Source organism: Mastigoproctus giganteus, chromosome 13, assembly GCF_048544385.1.
Source record: "Mastigoproctus giganteus isolate SK-2022 chromosome 13, ASM4854438v1, whole genome shotgun sequence".
Classification (NCBI taxonomy): Eukaryota; Metazoa; Arthropoda; class Arachnida; order Uropygi; family Thelyphonidae; genus Mastigoproctus; species Mastigoproctus giganteus.
The window spans coordinates 64,373,349-64,391,432 of NC_143587.1; positions in this window are offsets into that span (position 1 = coordinate 64,373,349).

Here is an 18,084-nt window from a genome sequence, read left to right on the forward strand (position 1 = left end):
GTTTCAAAGCAAAACGAATGGTTTCCTTTTCTCTCTATTCTACATTTTGTCTTTAAAAAATCCTATTATTAGTATCATTTCTCTGATTATCTCTCTCCCTATATATCTATAGGTAAATATTTCTTTCTCTTTCATACGTTTCCTTATTCCACTCTTAATTCTTTCTTTTGTTTTATTCTCCCTTCTTTCTTGGATAGCAGTTTCTTTCTTTTTAATTAATTTTAGCCCTAATATTTTAATTAGTCAAGAAGTAATCATGTTAATCTTCAACACATTAATTAATTAATCATAATGATTAAAATTATATCGAACTGTTAGAAGAAATTAAATTAAAATAATAAAATTTACTTTGCTAATAATGTGCCAGTCCGTATAGTTTTTATCTTGAATTATGTCTATTGAAGTGTCTGTTTATGGGCAAATTTAAGTCATTTCCTGTGGCGTTGTTACGTCACTTAGTGGTTTTCACCTTTACTGTTCACGTGATTCTTAATTTCCGGTATATAAAAACGATATCCCTATTTCATTCGTTTGAAAATGCTCTCTTAAATTATTTGAACGAATTAATATTTAAAAAGAATGATTTATTTATATAAAAGAAATTAGAAAAATTAACTTACTATTTTCTTGATTAATGATAATTTATTTCAGACATATTCCTGTGGTGTTGTGACGTCACTTTGTGGTGTTTTTTTTTTTTTGCTTTACTGTTCACGTGAATCTTAATTTCCGGTCTATAAAATTTTGTAAATTATGTAATAGAAGTTATTTGAACTTCTATTACATCTTTTATTACATTTACATTTTATTACATTTACATTTTATTACATATTTACATTCTATTACATTTTATACAAATAATCTTTTATTTGTATAAAAGAAAGTGGAAAAATTAAATTTTAGTCTATTTCTAAACGAATTACTATTTTGTTGATTATTTATGTCAATAAATGATAATTTATTGACATAAATAATTTTTTGATTAAAAATGGGTCTGCTGTTTATGCTATTTAATGAATTTTGGTGTGAGACATAATCCAGAGTTGTCACTTGATGTGGAAGTGAACATAAGCATAATTTTCGTTTTCATATTACACACTTACCTTTTTACGTACTCTATATCCAAAATAATAGATCACTAATTATAAATGGCATTGAAATTCTTATATTTAATGTCACTGAAATACAATAAACTTACTCTTAGCCAACTAGTGCAATATGCCATCCTTTACCTTCCGTGATGGTAATTTTGACATTTTTCTTACTTCAATTTGTGTCCTTCGCCCTTTTTTCTCACTGTGTGTCTCAAAGGCCTCGTGTACATCTCTTAAATTACCACTGATCTCAGTTTTTCTACAGCGTAGAAGTTAACGCTTGAAGAAAAATTATTTTTTGTGTCCTTGTGAAGCGAAAAACTATTGCTCAGGAGCAGGTGCTGGCGAAGGGCCCGTTGATCTTATTTGTGTAAACGATGCAGAAAAAGCACATTAACGTTTTTGGAAAGCGCTTTTATTTTATTTTATTTTTTTTAATCCACAAAAGTTGCCCGGCAATGAAGGATTACACAAATGAGTTTCGGAAGATATCACCAGTTGAAATTACGGATTCCAGGATTAAATCAGAACGATAAAAATATTCGCGCACATAATGTGCAATGTTATTGTGTAGATAGTCATATGCTTTGCTGTGTACATAATTCCAGGTCCATTTAATATTCTTAATTCGCGCTTCGCTAAAATACTTTGATACTTCAAGCAACACAAGATGAGTAAACAGAAGATGAAAGTGGTAAGATTTCTTTGAGGACTGTCCATAATATATGATCTTATGCACAAGTTTATTCTCGGCAAAAAGACGGGAGTTCAGAATAAAAATAATAAACAAAATTTCGCCTTGGTTTGGGAGCATTCCCTTGAGAACAAAGGTAGTTTAATAATTCTCAGCTGTTACTAAAATTATTGGAGATTTTACACGATTCCAAACGTTCATCAATTGCTTCTTGTATTACGCCAAGTCAACTAAGGCTATGAGGCGTTCATATACTGTCTATTATTTATGTGCATTCTTCAGTCGAATTTGCGTGTTTTTTTTTTTAGACCAAAAACTTTAAGTTTCTGGAAGATAAAACCTCAAATTGAATGAGACAGACTAATTCATCCATGGTGTAAAAAAAGCCCATACATATTTCTTTGTGCTTTTGCTCTTTCCTCAGAAAAAGGGAAATTTACTTTTCTAGATTTCAGACAAATACGTTCTACATTACTTCAGATCTTTTACTAGACAGATGCGTCTAACTATCATAACGTAGTTTTTTCTCCCCCTAAAAAATTGTTGTCGCATTTTCTGTTTAGGCATGCTTCAGTGTCCACTAGAAATGGAGTACAGTTTTCTGACTCAATAAAAATGGTCTTCATGGCTTTTAGGAAGTAATTAAAGATGGCTTGCTTCTTGAGGTCTGTAGAGGCGCAACAATTTACATTCTGTAAGGTTTTAATTACAATAATTATAGTGTCGGGTGATGTGAAAGGGTGGTCTGACATGGGCTTATCTTTAACTGCCTCTCTTCCAACGCGAAAACGACTTTAAACTCAAACATGCATGAACGTGATAAAACTGCATCTCCATGAGCCTAATGCAAATAAGTTGATCCTTAGTTGAAGCAATTTTCACTGGTTGATACCTTGTTTTTTCCATCGCGTTAGGATGAACTAGCCGAAACTCGGAATATATATCTGGCTTTTCCCTAGGACTCTTTTGGGAAAGGATCTTTTTGAGACAGAGATAGTCCTGAAACTTTTGAGACAGAGACAGTCTCGGACATATCACTCCCCTATACAGACTACAGGCAAACAATACGCACCAGATTTTTCCCAGTGGCAAGATCATTGGCCCAAAAAGGCCATAAATAAATTATGAGGTTAAGCCTGTCATCATGCAATGGTAGTCCAGTCTACAAAGAGAGGAAGTTGTTCTTGCTCTGCTTCGCATAGGTCACAGTCATCTGACACTCCTTTTTGCTGAGGGCGGATGACCCATCTATGTGTGAGGCGTGTGACGCTATTTTAACTGTTCGTCACGTTCTTATAGAATGTCTTGTTTTTAGAGAAGCAGTATATATTTATTTTTAGCGCTTTTAATAATCTGACTGAACCATTTACATTGAGTCAGATTTTAGGGGACAGAGACACAACAATTTCAATTTATATTTTGTTATTTAACTTTATGCCTTAGCATACCATATTTGCCTTCTTGACATGGTAGTCTCTTTGCAGACTACCAATTTTTTTGACTTGGCGCATTGTGGCCAATGCGCTATTAAACACCAAATCAAACAAACAAACAAACAATCCTTGGAACTGTTGAGACAGATGCTATATTGCAGTGAAGTTACTCGTAGACAGCAGAATACGAAGCTCAAAGCACTTTAGTTGAAGTTGAATAGGATGACCAGGATCGACTGTAATGCCAAAGGCTTGGTCCAATTTTACAATTGATTCTTGTATGAGTAGACCAATGTTATGGAAAAAACGTGAACAATAGAACCAAAAGAATTAATCGAACCTAAGTATAGATTGACGAGATCCTGTACCATCTCATCATCTCAAGAGTGAAAAGTCACTTCGCTGAACGGCACTTGAATTATGGCGATTCACGATGGTGTTACGCTGGCTAATGGATCTCTTGACGAATCTTCAAAAATCCTTGGGATTTCTTTAAGCATCGATTATATCAGTAGACATTTCCATTAGTCCTGAAACTTGGTAGGCAAAATCTCATTTCAAAGGATTCTGAAGTTTACTAACTCAAAGTATGAGTTTGGAAGATACAATGCCAGGCGGCTGTTGTGATCAGAGCCATGATCACAACAGCCTTCAGCACTAACGATGTAGTTGATTTAATACTACGCTGATCTGAGTGGATGAACGACATCATCGCCGATATTTGTCGGTGTGTTTCATGGCATGTGTAATACTGTTATTTGCGAGGTCACACGATGGCTCCAAATCCCACAAAAGACTAGCCTGCAAAACTTGTTCTCTGGTCGACAGAATTGATGAGGACCGAGACTTTTCGAATACAGCTATTGTGGTTGATGAAACTAGCATTACCTGTACAAGTCCAATTAGTGGACGCAACTTTCCTCTTCACGTTCAAAGCGTATAAGAGTCATTCACACGTAATCACGAAACCTGGTGTTTGCTTGTTGTTCAAATAGATCATCGCGAAAAATCTTCCCCGCATAAGTGGGAAGCTGATCAATACAGATCGAAAACATTTGAACAAAATGATGACTATAATTTGTTCTGTGATTATAATTCCACTTTGTAAACTTACGTTTAAAAATGTTATTAATCCTACAAGGTTAATTTTGAAAGTTACTTTTCTATAACTGTCCATTCCAAGTGATTAAGTTGTTAAGTACTACAGCAGCATCCACAGCAATACTACCAGAACCCGGCGCAGATGAACGTTCATGTTTCTTTTAGAACCAAATGGGCCACCAATTTGTTGCACATCTAACAATAAATGATTTATTGGAACCAAAGCCAAGATGATGCTACCGAAATCCTGTCCGAAATAGACGAGCTATTCCAAAATAAATCAGTAAACCTTTCGGTGAATTCCATCAAGAATCTGTGTCCTACAAAAAAGAGACAAAGGAAATATGACCATGCCTTGACAACAGACTTCCGCGCTCTATAATAAACTCCTTTTGACATCATTTACTAACAGAATAAATCACAAAGTAAATTCTATCCTAGCGGATCTAATCTAGAATTATCAGACCCATGCCATTAAAGTCCGATCGATTTATGCCAGCCTTCATCGTACCCAACACCTCATCAGTGCAGGAAACAGAAATCAGGAAGACGTGGTCTCTGATTACCTGAAACTAATAGTGAATAAAATGAAATAAATTATTTTATAAAAGCGGCTCTTAAAATGTTTTATGAGGAAGATTTTATTTAAGACTATATTTTTCAGCTATTTATTGTATTTATGTCAGAAAGAAGTCAAAATAAACAGGGTGGTTATAAAGTGCAAGTTTTTTAGCATTGCAATCAATTTGACTATTCTTTCTATAACGAAAACAAAACTAATTTGTTTATTGAGATGAATAAATCTCTGGTGGCCAAAAGTTTTAACTATTTTTATTGTTTAAAGCTCTCGTACTGAGAGAGTATAAATAGTTTTAAATAATATTCTTTTAAAGTAGAATAATTGTTAATAAATACTTCTAGACAGAGAAACAGGGAAATAAACAGTTATTAAGTTGTCAATGCTAATTAATGAGTGTGAGGTTGTGATGGGCAAGAGATATTTTGTAACAAGGTGTGTGTGTGTGTGTGTGTGTGTGTGAACTACGTTATATTGGAAGGTCGTGACACATGCAGACAGTGTTTTTATTACCATCATGGACTACGTAAGTAACCGTGTCACACCACATTCTTTGCTGTTTTGCTTGGGATTTCGTTTGCCATGTTGTCACCGAAGTACAGGGAGGGATGCAATGTTTTCCCACATACGTAACATAGAAACCCTTCGGCATGCCAGCCACGCAGCCTATGTCTGATGACAGAAGAGACATCTGACGTCGCACGTGGCGTGACTTCTCAGAGCTGGACAACGTTCTCCGCTTCACAAACTATCAGTCCCTGGCACACGTCGTAAACTGAATTATCCATTCTTCGTAGCGGAAGGCAAACGTGAGATAGATCAGCTCCTACAGCTTGTCTTTTGCCCGGTGATGGCATATTTTTCCACGATAAATTTTATCCCCCCTCAGGAAGTCCTTTAAACTTTATCACAAAGAACTATGAAGAAATTATCAAATTTTTAACCCAAAATTTTCGCGTTCATGCTAATCAAAAACCAAAAAAGACATTAATGCTAATCTAGTAATCCACAAATATTTATTTGCTAATTGAAAATATTAAGCAAAACATTAACTAATCCAAAAGAACATTATTCTGGGATTACTGCAGCCCATATGTAGTTTATTTATGCATTTATCAATGTTCAATTTCATCTGCCATCTCCCAGTCCACCTGCCTAATTTTTCTAGGTCTTGTTGCAGCAGTACATCTTAATTTCTGTCATTAACCACCTGGTATCATCTGCAAGCTTGAACAATAAGCTTGATGTGGCTTCATCAATATCATTAATAGGTGACTATTAATAACATTAATTAATAACATTAGTCCAAGAAGAGCAGCATCCATTTATAACCATCCTCTGTCTTCTGCCACTCGGACATATCTTTATCCATGGCAGTAACTTGCTCCTAATGCCACATGCTCCAAATTGTGTAACAGTCTTTCATGTGGAACAGTATCTAAAGCTTTTCTGAATTATAAGAATGACGCCAGAATTATTTTTCCATCCAGTTCCTCAGTTACTGCGTCATGGTATCCAATCAGATTGGTCACACGAGATTATCTCTTAACAAATCCTTGCTGATTGCCGTATAACTACATTCCTGTCAAGATAATCACGCTGCATACAGAAATCCAATTATTATCATGGATGATTAATCCTAAGTTCATCACAATGAACTTGAGACTGAACAGTAGAGTGGTTATTCGTGAATGGAGCCTAGACCATATTCTCTTTAACTTCCTGAACCGCTAAAGGTACTGTATTATGAGGGAATACATTTTCAACCTGATTCTGACAAGAGGGAAACGTTTATCTGATAAGCTGCTTGAAAATATGAAACTTACTTCCACGTTAGCGTAAACTAGAGTTTGAACAGGCTAAGAGTAGAAAACTTGCTTATTGCCCTAATGGTAACCGAGCATTCTGGTCTCTTCCCAAAGCTATTGGCCGCAACTTTTGCCCATCTCTGCTCCCACCTCTGTCCAAACCAGATGGTTCTGTTGTCACTTCAGCCAAGGAATAAAGCTGACCTGCTAGCATCCCATTTTTCTTCCAACTCATATATTAATGATCTTGGTAAAACACCTCCCACCATTCCCAACATGCTCCATTCAATGCCTCCTGTGGTCTTCCGTCTAAGGGATGTCAGAAGGATTTTGATGAGTCTTGATGCTAAGAAAGCTCCAGGTCCCGATGGTATTTCTCCACTTGTTCTCAAAACCTGTGCCCCTGAACTTACTCCTGATCTTTGCCGCCTTTTTTCGCTTTCTTATTCCAAAGGTGTTTTTCCTTCCGCTTGGAAATTTGCTCATATCCAGCCAGTTCCTAAAAACGGTGACAAATCTCTCCCATCCAATTATCGTCCTATTGTAATTACTTCTACTCTTTCTAAAGTAATGGAGAAATCAATTAACCGCCAACTCTTAAACTATCTAGAAACCTTCCGTCTGATCAACGATCGCCAGTATGGATTCCGTCAGTGTCGATCCACTGGTGATATTCTGGCTTACGTTATCCATTTATGGACTAATTAAATGGAAAGGTTCAGTGAAACACAAGTAGTTGCTCTTGACATCTCAAAGGCTTTTGATCGTGTTTGGCATAAAGGTCTTCTATACAAGCTTCCATCTTATGGTTTGCCAACTATTTTTAGTAATTAGTTATCCAGTTTTCTCTCTGATCGCTCACTGAGGGTGATGGTAGATGGCTCTCTGTCTTCTAACTTCTCCACTAATGCTGGTGTCCCCCAAGGTTTAGTTCTTTCCACCACTCTTTTCCACTTGTATATCAATGACCTTCTTCCATTGACTGGAAATCCTATCCATAGTTTTGCCGATAATAGCACATTGCATTCCACTTTCCGTTTTGAGAAACCTTGCCCTGCTCAATCAGCTTCAGCTTCTCGAAAATCTGCTACCAATTCCTTAAATGCTGATCTTCAGGTAATTCTCCAGTGGATCAAAGACAACTTAGTTAATTTCAACCCTTCTAAAACTCAGTCTTGTCTTATATCTCGCAAAAAGAATTCTTCTGCTCCTATGCTTATCTTTAGTGACACTCCGATTTCTAGGCAAAATGATATACATATCTCTTTTGGAGATTACCCTGACTTCTAATCTCTCTTGGCACAAGCACATTACAAATATTGCTTCCTCTGCATCTAAAAAACTTGGTTGTCTCTTTCGCTCTCGGCGTTACTTTTCTCCCAAACAGCTGCTCACTCTGTATAAATCGCAAATCCGCCCTGCCATGGAATATTGTTCCCACATCTGGGGTGGTGCCCCCAAAACCTCTCTCAGGCTTCTTGATTCCATTCAGAAGAGGGCAGTTAGGTTAATTAATGATTCACCTCTAACAGATTCTCTCCACTCGCTGTCTAATAGAAGTACTGTTTCTGCTGCATGCCTCTTCTACAGATACTTCCATGGGCACTGTTCTTCTGAATTGGTTTCTATAATTCCCGCTCTCTCTTTCAAAACAGTCCGAACACGTGCCGCCACCAGCCAACATCCATTTACTGTCCAACTTCAAACCCACAGAACCAACTTTTCATCTTCCTCATTTATTCATTCATCTGCCGTTTTCTGGAACAACCTTCCTTCATACGTATTCCCTGAAAATCAGTCTACAGAAGTTCAAGTCCAATGTCAACAAATATCTTCTTTCGTCTTCTCAACCTCCAATCCAAGCACGGTACTAAGTACTATAAGTTTGTGCTAATACCTCTCGTGTTTGGGGTTTACATAAAAAGAAAAATGTGTGGATCTACTTTTTACTCCATGATAAATAAGTGTGCAAAGAGTTTCGTAGACCCTTTTAACTATTACTATGCCATCTTCAATTCCCCCCAAAAATATTGGCATCATTTCTTTTAGGATTTGCATGCGTATTTTGGGTGGCATTTAAATGTCTTAATGGAGCGCAGTCGAATAACATTTCAGACTGCAATTTTGAAAAAAAAAAAAAATTGAATTATGTTTCTGGATTATACTCGTAATGCAAACTTCAGCATTACGATTTCCATTTCTCTTTTCAACCTCGCTGTTACCATTTCTTATTTTCTTCCACCTTCTTCGAAGGTGATAAAAATAAAAGAAAGTAAAGATGAGAAATATCGATCCTTACCAGCAAGACAGCGATAGAAGAGTAATATGCCAATGAAACACTATGTGGCAGTTAACATTTCTTTATGGAATGAATTACTGATGTTTACGCCTGAAAGCGTTTATAGGCTCGATCCGAACACCTTGTACATTAAGTATCCATAACCTAGTTAAATTGAAATGCATTTCCTTCAACTGCTGAAGGTTGTTCTTGATACAGGGTGTGATTTATGTTGTAAGCAAGTGCCATGCCTTAGCGATTGTTAGCCCCGTGTATTTCCACATCACGCTCCATCAACCGTGAAGGAAACTTCCAAACAGCAAAGCCCGATGGTGAAACATCACTGGAAATCACTACGTGAAGATAATGGGATCTATAGACTCACATATTTCACATCGAGAGCCACACTAAAAAACACGAGTCACTTCGCATCATTGTACGTTGTTAGAATTAAGTGTTTAAGTCCACGATAAGCGAGGAATATTTGATTCGGGATTGGCGTGATCTAAGAAAATGCAATCACAGGAAATAAAAGGTAAATTCTTTTTGAGCTTTAAAAGCTAAGCTTCGCGTGTTTTTAAGGAAGGCGGTTTTCTTTTACCAGATGTTAGAGCGAATCGCTTTCAACTGTTTCTATGATTTGCACTTGGGAGTTAAAGTAATATCAATATGCCATAGCCGTGGTGCAATAATAATAATAAAACGTAAGATTCCATAAACTTGAACAGATTCCAAAAATGAAGATCCATTTAAAGAGGTACGAATGTTTGATACAATCGACAATGTTGTTCTCCTTTCTGAAATGGAAGAAAATGTGAACATATGGTTTTATAATGGAAATTTTCCATTTTACTACGTTCCTATCAACAAAAACAAATGTTACCAGGTTCCGAGCTAAAGATCTGTCAGTTATCCACCGAAACGTTTGGCCAGATAACGGGAGTTCTTCAAAAAATGAGATCGTTAGCTCAAAGAAGAAACTGTTGAGTTTAAAACTTACATTTTAAGTCATCAAAGTACTCTTACATTACAAACACCAATTCGAAGACTAATTTAAGCGAGCCCTCGTAGGTAGCACATTGGTAATCATAGTTCACAACGTGGTCCAGTTAGTCGATTTTGGGATACAGCGGAAAGGTTTTTCTCTTAAATTCGAAATTTTCGTCTTGCAAACTGTAAACCGACCACAGAAATCACGCAATTTACAGACAATATACTGACACCTCATAATCTTAGTTGCTATGAGACATCATTCAAGCTTTAAGTTTGGTGGTTCCTTAAAGTACAAGCTTTAAGGGATCATCTGACTCAAACATATCTTCGGAGTACATGTTGATCTCAAGAAACCAAAAAAAGTCAGATGGAGTCAGTTGTAGTGAATAGGATGGATTTGTTCTCAGTTCAAATCGTTTGTCTATGTAGCCTGGTAACCTATGAGCATTGGACAGGGACATTCATCTTGCAGATACTCTTCCGATTTAGCATAACTCAGTGGCATTTTTTTCTGTTTTGTTAGTTTTCTTCGTGTTGGACGTTGAAGACCATAATGGACAGTCTTCCTTAAAAGATACGTCATTATATGAATTTCAGCGCTGTTTTTCTTAAGCGAACACAAAAATCAATGGCGGCTTGTTGCGTCAACTTCAAGCGCATGTCGGGACTGTAAACACACCTGGAGACTAGAATACCTACTCCATCAGAAATGAGCTGAGGCTGCAAGAAGATATGTTCACTTAACTGACAGTTACACAAACCAGGCATCTGAAGTGCGAGCTTCTGAATGCAACCGTTTGGTGACAGGGAAGCTTCAGTTTTTTTTAACTGTCCTGATACCCCATATCTGTGATAACTTATAATGAAATATATTGAGAATATTTTTTCAATAATTTGATTTTTCTTCGCCTTTTCTGAAAGGTATAATTCGCCAAACTTGTAATCCAGCTTCTGGTGATGTCATCAAGTAAGTATGAAAACTATGGCATTTGTAAATAACAGTTGTTGGTGGTTGTCCTCTGAAATGCGTATTCTCTCTTAGGATGCTTCGTTTTCTTATTTCCTGATTACAGACTAACTGTATCGCTTACTTTCCTTTTCTTGGTACTACGATAATTACAGAGTTGTCTACCAGATGGAGTTAATTACTTCCATCCCTTAATTACTTTCTTCGGAGAGGCAAAGCAAGTGGGCAATTAACAGATAAAGCAAGAAGAAGAAATGAATTTCTCAATTGGACTATTGACCCCAAGTATGTAATCAAAAGTTAACATTTAGGGAAGGCAATAGTCGGGCTTTAAGAAAACAAATGAAAATCGATGATCGTCACGAGAGCACACTTCCTAAAAGTGAAATGCGAATTGTTTAGCGCGAAACTTATCACGAACACCCTTTTGTTTTCTTTGATTACTTCTCCATTTCCCTTTTCCGAAGTTACTAAAAACCGCTGTTAAAACATTGATAAAATTAAGTGGTCCAAACATCGGCCACCAAATGTTATCAGTTGGACTTTAAAAAAAGGAAACGGTTATCGACATAAATTTAACTGTGTTCTGTCGAATAAATTTGTGTTCGCTTGAAATTAAATACACTTAAGTACTACCAACAGCTCTGTGGTAGCGTAGTGGATAAATCTCTAACCGCGTTTTCACTAGGAGCTGAGTTAGCCGGCCACAGGTGATTTGAGATCTTTTGGTAAGATTTATTCTGGCGCTTTCATCCCGAAAACCGATATTTCTATACTATAGATGACCTTCGCTAGTATCTGTAGGTGAGTGGTGTTAGTGCGCCCCCCAAGTGGCACTTTCTTGGTTAGAAATTGATCATCTTTCCTTATATTGTAACCCGAATTTCACATAATGCCTGCACGATGCAGCCAATATTTTTAAATTATTGTAAATAAGCGGCTAATTTTGAAAGGTGTAGTGCACGAAGATCATCATGGATCTATGTGCTTTATGGCCTTGAATTCCTTATCCTATCAGGAGAAATGTTTCTTAAGGTTCTGGATGATATATCTTCACAGGTTTCTGACTGATAATGATTGAAAGTCTGGTTGTAAGACATTCTGCAGTCAGTTCTTTGTTGATTCGTTAGAAGGTCACCTTCTCACTTCTTAATGTTAAGAAATGTGCAACACGTTTACTTTTCTGTAATATTCGTAATAAAGATGTTTTTGTATGATCATAATATGAGTTTTTTAGCAATTAAAGCCAAACTTCGTTTTTGTATATTTTAGAAGATCCATTTGATAAACTTTCACTTACCAATCTTTATCGAATTTTTGTCGATGAATTTCATTATTTTCTTATGAATCAAATTGTTAAACTGAATAGTATTCTACGTAACGTGCTATTTATCTCATAATTCAATATTTCTTGCGTATAAATTTCTACAGTGACTCAGTTTAATAGCATAATATGTATTTTGAGGATTCTGATTAGAGAACAAAACTTCTGTTAGAAGAGAATGGCATTATGAATGTTTAGGAATAAAAGTAATAAAATATTGACGTCTCTATTATATTTCTATCAGTTTCGTGGCTGTTATTATAAGAAATGTTGTCTGGATAAAGTCTCTTTATTACTATTTGCAATTTAACGGTAACTGTAAGGAATATACGAGAAGGGAGGAGCTGCCATAAAGCGCAATAATGCAACGTATGTGCAGAATTTCAGTAAACTTCCCTTCTTATGAGAGTAAAATACAATGGAGAATATTTTTAAGAACTGACCTCCTACTGCTCTCAACCCAAGTGAAAGAAACGACTTTACATGTAAATTTAATGTGTTTTAAGGCTGAACTGTTTGTCTGCGCCAGCGAGATAAAAACAAGTTAAGGAAAATTCCGGAAAAAACTACATACATCCCTCTGAGACAGACTGCATAAATAAACCCCTCTTGAAAGGGCCTAAATAATAATATATCTTCTACTTTAAAGTGATTCCTGTCATTGTCCTACTTCAGATGGCACCTATGACATGACCAGTGTCATGTAGCTGACATTGGTACACCCATATGCAAACATACACTTTCTTTTCAAAAGTATTCTGCCTCATCTCAAAATACGCATGTACCGAAAATCATGAGATTTTCGGTACATGCGCATAAGGAATGGGAACGAAAGTATGCAGGAAACGTCAGAGGGTATGAGCGTGGTGAGTCATTTAAGGATTTACAAAGAGGTTTGTTTATCGGTTGATAATAATTATACAACGAAGAGCCACCGACAAATAATTTGTAGGTGCTGCGATGGACTGCTTGTGCTTTTCAAAGTTAATAATGGCCAATACCAATGGAAGACCGAGATAACATCACCTATTGACTGGTTTTAGTCAACTGTTTTGAGGTAATGTTCCCTTATGAACACGCACTCTTGTTTGCTGAATGAGATGCTCATTTACTCTTTGCAATGACTATGCACACTAGGTTTATAGGTTATCAACAAATGGCACCGTGTACAGAATACAGAAACATTATCAGTAAATTTCATGTCTCTAGCACTCTTTTATTTAAAGTTATTAAAATTATTATAAAATAGGTAAAACCTGGAGTTATATATATAACGAAATATGAACGGATTTTTAAACATTATTGCATGTCTGTAAAGGAATCCTAAGGTTCTGTAAGCAGATTTGGTGATTTCCATTATATGTGCTGCGAATGAAGCACTAGAAGTAAAAAGTACTTCTAAGTCCTTGCGAATGGGGAATCGAGGTATTTGCTTATTATTTATTTTGAATTTTTATGCCCCATTCAATGATTTTGTATGGGTAAAAATCATACATTCATGCTGAATTTACATTTAATAATGTTGAATATTAGATACGTTGCCAAATGTTACTATAGGATATACAGGGTGCATCATAACATGTGGGACCCACTTCAATGATGGATTCAGGACCTAATAACAATAAACATAGGTCTGATTTCGCCTTGTTTCTGAGTTACAGCCATTTATGTGTTCCAGTAATTTATGTGTTCCATACATTGGTGGAGCATTTCCATGTTATCAATTGGTGGAATAAACAATGGCTTTCAGATGGCCCAACAAGTAAAAATCTAGTGGATTCAAATCCGGGAAGCATATAGGCAATAAGTCTTGCACGACTTATCCATTTACTAGGGAATCGCTCAGCTAAAATGTTTCCATCACCACGGCTAAAATGAGGCACAGCACAGTCTTGCGTAAATCGCACGTGACGAATGACATCAACTGTAACTTCTTCCAACAACTCATTTAAATGTTCTCTTAAAAGCTTGCAGTAGGATGCTTCTGTTAATCTCCCAAGCAGAACAATTTGCCCGATTAAATTATCGTTCTCGTCAATTATTTCTTCTCATACATTCATGCTGGTGTCTTGATTGAACAATGGCACGGGGATTTTCTTCAGCCCATCGATGAGCGTTGTGAAAATTGACCACACCATCCCTAGTAAAACTAGTTTCATCAATAAACAATACAGTTCCCGTAAATTTCTCCACACAGTCATATTTTCCACGTTTTCTGCTGTTGCTATCCTTCTGGGTGATTTCACCATCATTTTCTTCAACATGATTGAGGATCTGTTCGTCCAAATCAACAGTTCTGGTGTTGATGGATCATCCACCATCTGAATCCCGTTTTCTAAATGAAACCAGGTTCCGCAAGGCTCAAATATTCTCTGAAAGGTCTTATTTGGCATAGGACGATTATGGAAGTTTACTGCATGCAGATGTCTTTCCTCGGTTGGAGTGCATCTAGCGATTCCATACATCTCTCGATCCGAATAAGCCTCCATCATCACAGCACAGTATCAAAATGTTAATAACAAGCTCCAAATAGTGCTCTTGTCAGGAGAACTAATTGAAATCACTCAAAGAACACTACGGAATTTGTCGTCGTGGGCAGCACAATTGATAAGATCGCTGCCCTCCCCGCACTGGTGGAAAAGACCTGAGGTCGAGTCCCGTCAAGGCGAAATCGGACCAATGTGTATACGAACTATTTTTTTATTCTTTTTATTTCCTAAATCCATTCAATGAAGTCGGCCCTACCTGTTATGATACACCCTGCATATCACTCAAAGAACACTATATTGTTTGTGTAGTATCTTAGCGGCAAACTAATGAAATGGTTCATAAAAAATTATAATATTTATGAGGGAAATAAAAAAAAATTACAAAAATAAAGAAAAAAAATTAAAAATATACAAAATTAATTTAAACAGTTGAATTAATTTATAAATATCATTATTATATCTATATGAATATCATACATTATTTAGTCGAAAGGGTGTGTTGAAAAACTGAGTGGTGATTACTTTCACTATTTGCCAATGCCTCACTATTAGTGTTCTCCATATTAAATTTCTCTGTAATAGGTGTAAGATATATAATATATTTATATATTACTCTGATAGGAGTAATATATAAATAGGAGGTTCGTTACTCTAAATTACACGAATCGATCCTCTAGTCATTTAGATCTTTCTGATTTTGGAATTCTCCAGCTTTCGGGTTTAAACTAACCGGTGCTTGCCATCTGAGAGACCCTGCATTGCAAAAATAAATTTCTCAGTTTATTATTGTAGTTTTTAAGCCGAATGAGAGTCCAATGTTTTTAAGCCCAAAGTCCAATAATGCCAACATTAATGAATTTCTTTGGACATCTTAACTGGCAGTCCGTTCACATTACTGGAGCTCTGTAGGTTCCAGTAATCTCTGCTGTCTTTAAGGCCTCTGTAAAAGATGAGTCAGTAAGGAAACTGCTATTTTTTACTGCCGGACAAGTTTCTGGTATGGTAAAAGAATGATCATGGGTCTATCTGCAGGCATATAACGATGACCTCAATAATAATATCACTGTGTAATGATATTATTTATTCCTCCTGTCGATGACTTCAGGAATCTCTAAAATCCTCTGCAATTGGTACTGTGGATAGCCAATCTCAGGCAGTGGCAGTAGAGTTTATATTTTTGTTTTACTGCTTTATGATGCGATTGTAATCCGTTATCGCATATTTAGGAGCATTGCTCTAAAATCATTTTAATTGTGCAAACTTATAAATAAATGTATGAAAAACGAACTGTTGAATACAAATTTTTAAGAAAAACAATTGCTATCGTAACTTACTGGTTGAATTTACTCCAACAGTGTACGATAGCAGTAATAAAACAATAGGCAGCTCAAGGTCACTCATCGTTTGGTTTTATTGATGCAATATTTAATAACGTGTCGGCTCACCGCTGGTCTTAATCACACACTGTTTCCTTGTCATTAGACTCCAAACCAACTCTTGATAAGCCCTCGTGAATAGCACAGTTAGTAGGATCGCCGTTTTTCCCACACCGGGTGGAAAAGACCTGAGTTCGAGTCCTGTCGATGATGGGAAGAAATTTTTATGGGCGTTTTTCACAACGTGGCTGAGTTGGTCGGTGTCAGGCGAGAGTAGCATGTTTTTTTTGTCCGGGAAACTTGGGTGTTTCGTCCAACAAACAAAAAAGCGACCTCAGAACACACAATTTACAGACAACATATACCGAGCAATATAGTCTTAGTCGCTGATGCTCCTAACAAAAAAAAAAAAAAAATTCTTGATAACAGTAAGTTTAGAGATTAGGATCATTCCTTCTTCAACATGGCCGCGCGTTGATCTAATTAAAAAAATAAATTGATTAGAAGTGGCGGTTGGTTCTTCAAAAAGTGATCAATGGAGTTAAAACGGAACTCTGGGCAAGCCAATGAAAGAAAGCCTCCATGTCTTCATAAAAATCCATAACTATATACGCCCATACTTCATACAAAATCACTACAGGCTGTACATTATGACACGATGCATTGTCATGCTGAAACAGAAAAGTCCCTTCCCATACAGCTACCAATTTGTAAAGATGAGCGGATTTGCCCAGAATGCCAGTCTACTGCATGGCATTTATTGTTCCAGGAACAACGATTTAATGGTCCAAGCCCAAACCACGAGAAAAAAAACCCAGACGGGTACAACACCACTGGGCATCGCCGCACATAAACACATGGGCATCAGATCGGATTGGAAAACCGTCTTACTCAATTGTTCACTGCATAACATATCTTCCCAAAGTTCCAGGGAACAATTACGATCGGGTGTGCACCAAGAAAATCTACGCTGTTCGTTCTGTGCTGTAGCTCTTCTTTCAAATCCGATGTTATGAACTAATACTAATTTAGTACTAACTTGTACTAATTTAGTTCCTCTGGTTTCCTGAACTCCTGACTGACAACATTCAATGAGGATTGATGGGATCTACACACCACTCTTCTGGATGCCATCCGCTCTATTTCAGTGAAATAGCACAAACAGATTGATTACTAATATGGCATCCTATGATTACTCCGCTTTGGGAGTCGCAAAACTCAACACTCCGACCAAACTACTCTATTTCACTGATCGGACACCTACGGGTGTCAAAATATTTTGCAGTATAGTGTATAAATACAAACTGGTGCTGTTTCCTGTTACAGCAGAATACAAATTTCCTGCGACTTAAGCTGAATCTTGTGCTCCATCTCTTTTGTGGGTTTATAAAAAGAAAGTCTCACGTGATTTTTTTGAAAACTTTTCCTGCTTTATATCACATATTTATTTTAAAATGTTCACTTTCTTATTTGAATTTCCCAAGCTATTTTTATTTTGGATTTTCATACGAACTTACCTCTTTAAAATGCTACTTTCTTTACAAATAATGACAGGGTAGCCTAAGTTCTAAAACCTTTCCTTTAGAGCAGAGTTTTATAGAGAAAACCACGTTGTAATCCGATCAGATCTTTCCATCTGACAAAAGGGTCTTGTTATTTTTTCCCCTTTATTCTTTTATCCCTTTGACGGTGCATTACTGCAGACATGGTGGCAAGAGACATAATTTTCTGGGCAGATATGAACGTGGGAGGCTTATTATAGCTGCAGTGATATACTTGAGTCGGTTAAGGACAAGCCTACCCAGAGTACTGTTAACCCTCTGACAGAAGGAAGACCGAAGAACGCCATCGATGTGTAGCGTGAGCAAGTTTGCTGACATTGATTGATGGCTGAGTAAATGGAACAGTGTTGTCAGCCCATTGTGTTTTGGCACTTTGGGTGACGTGGGA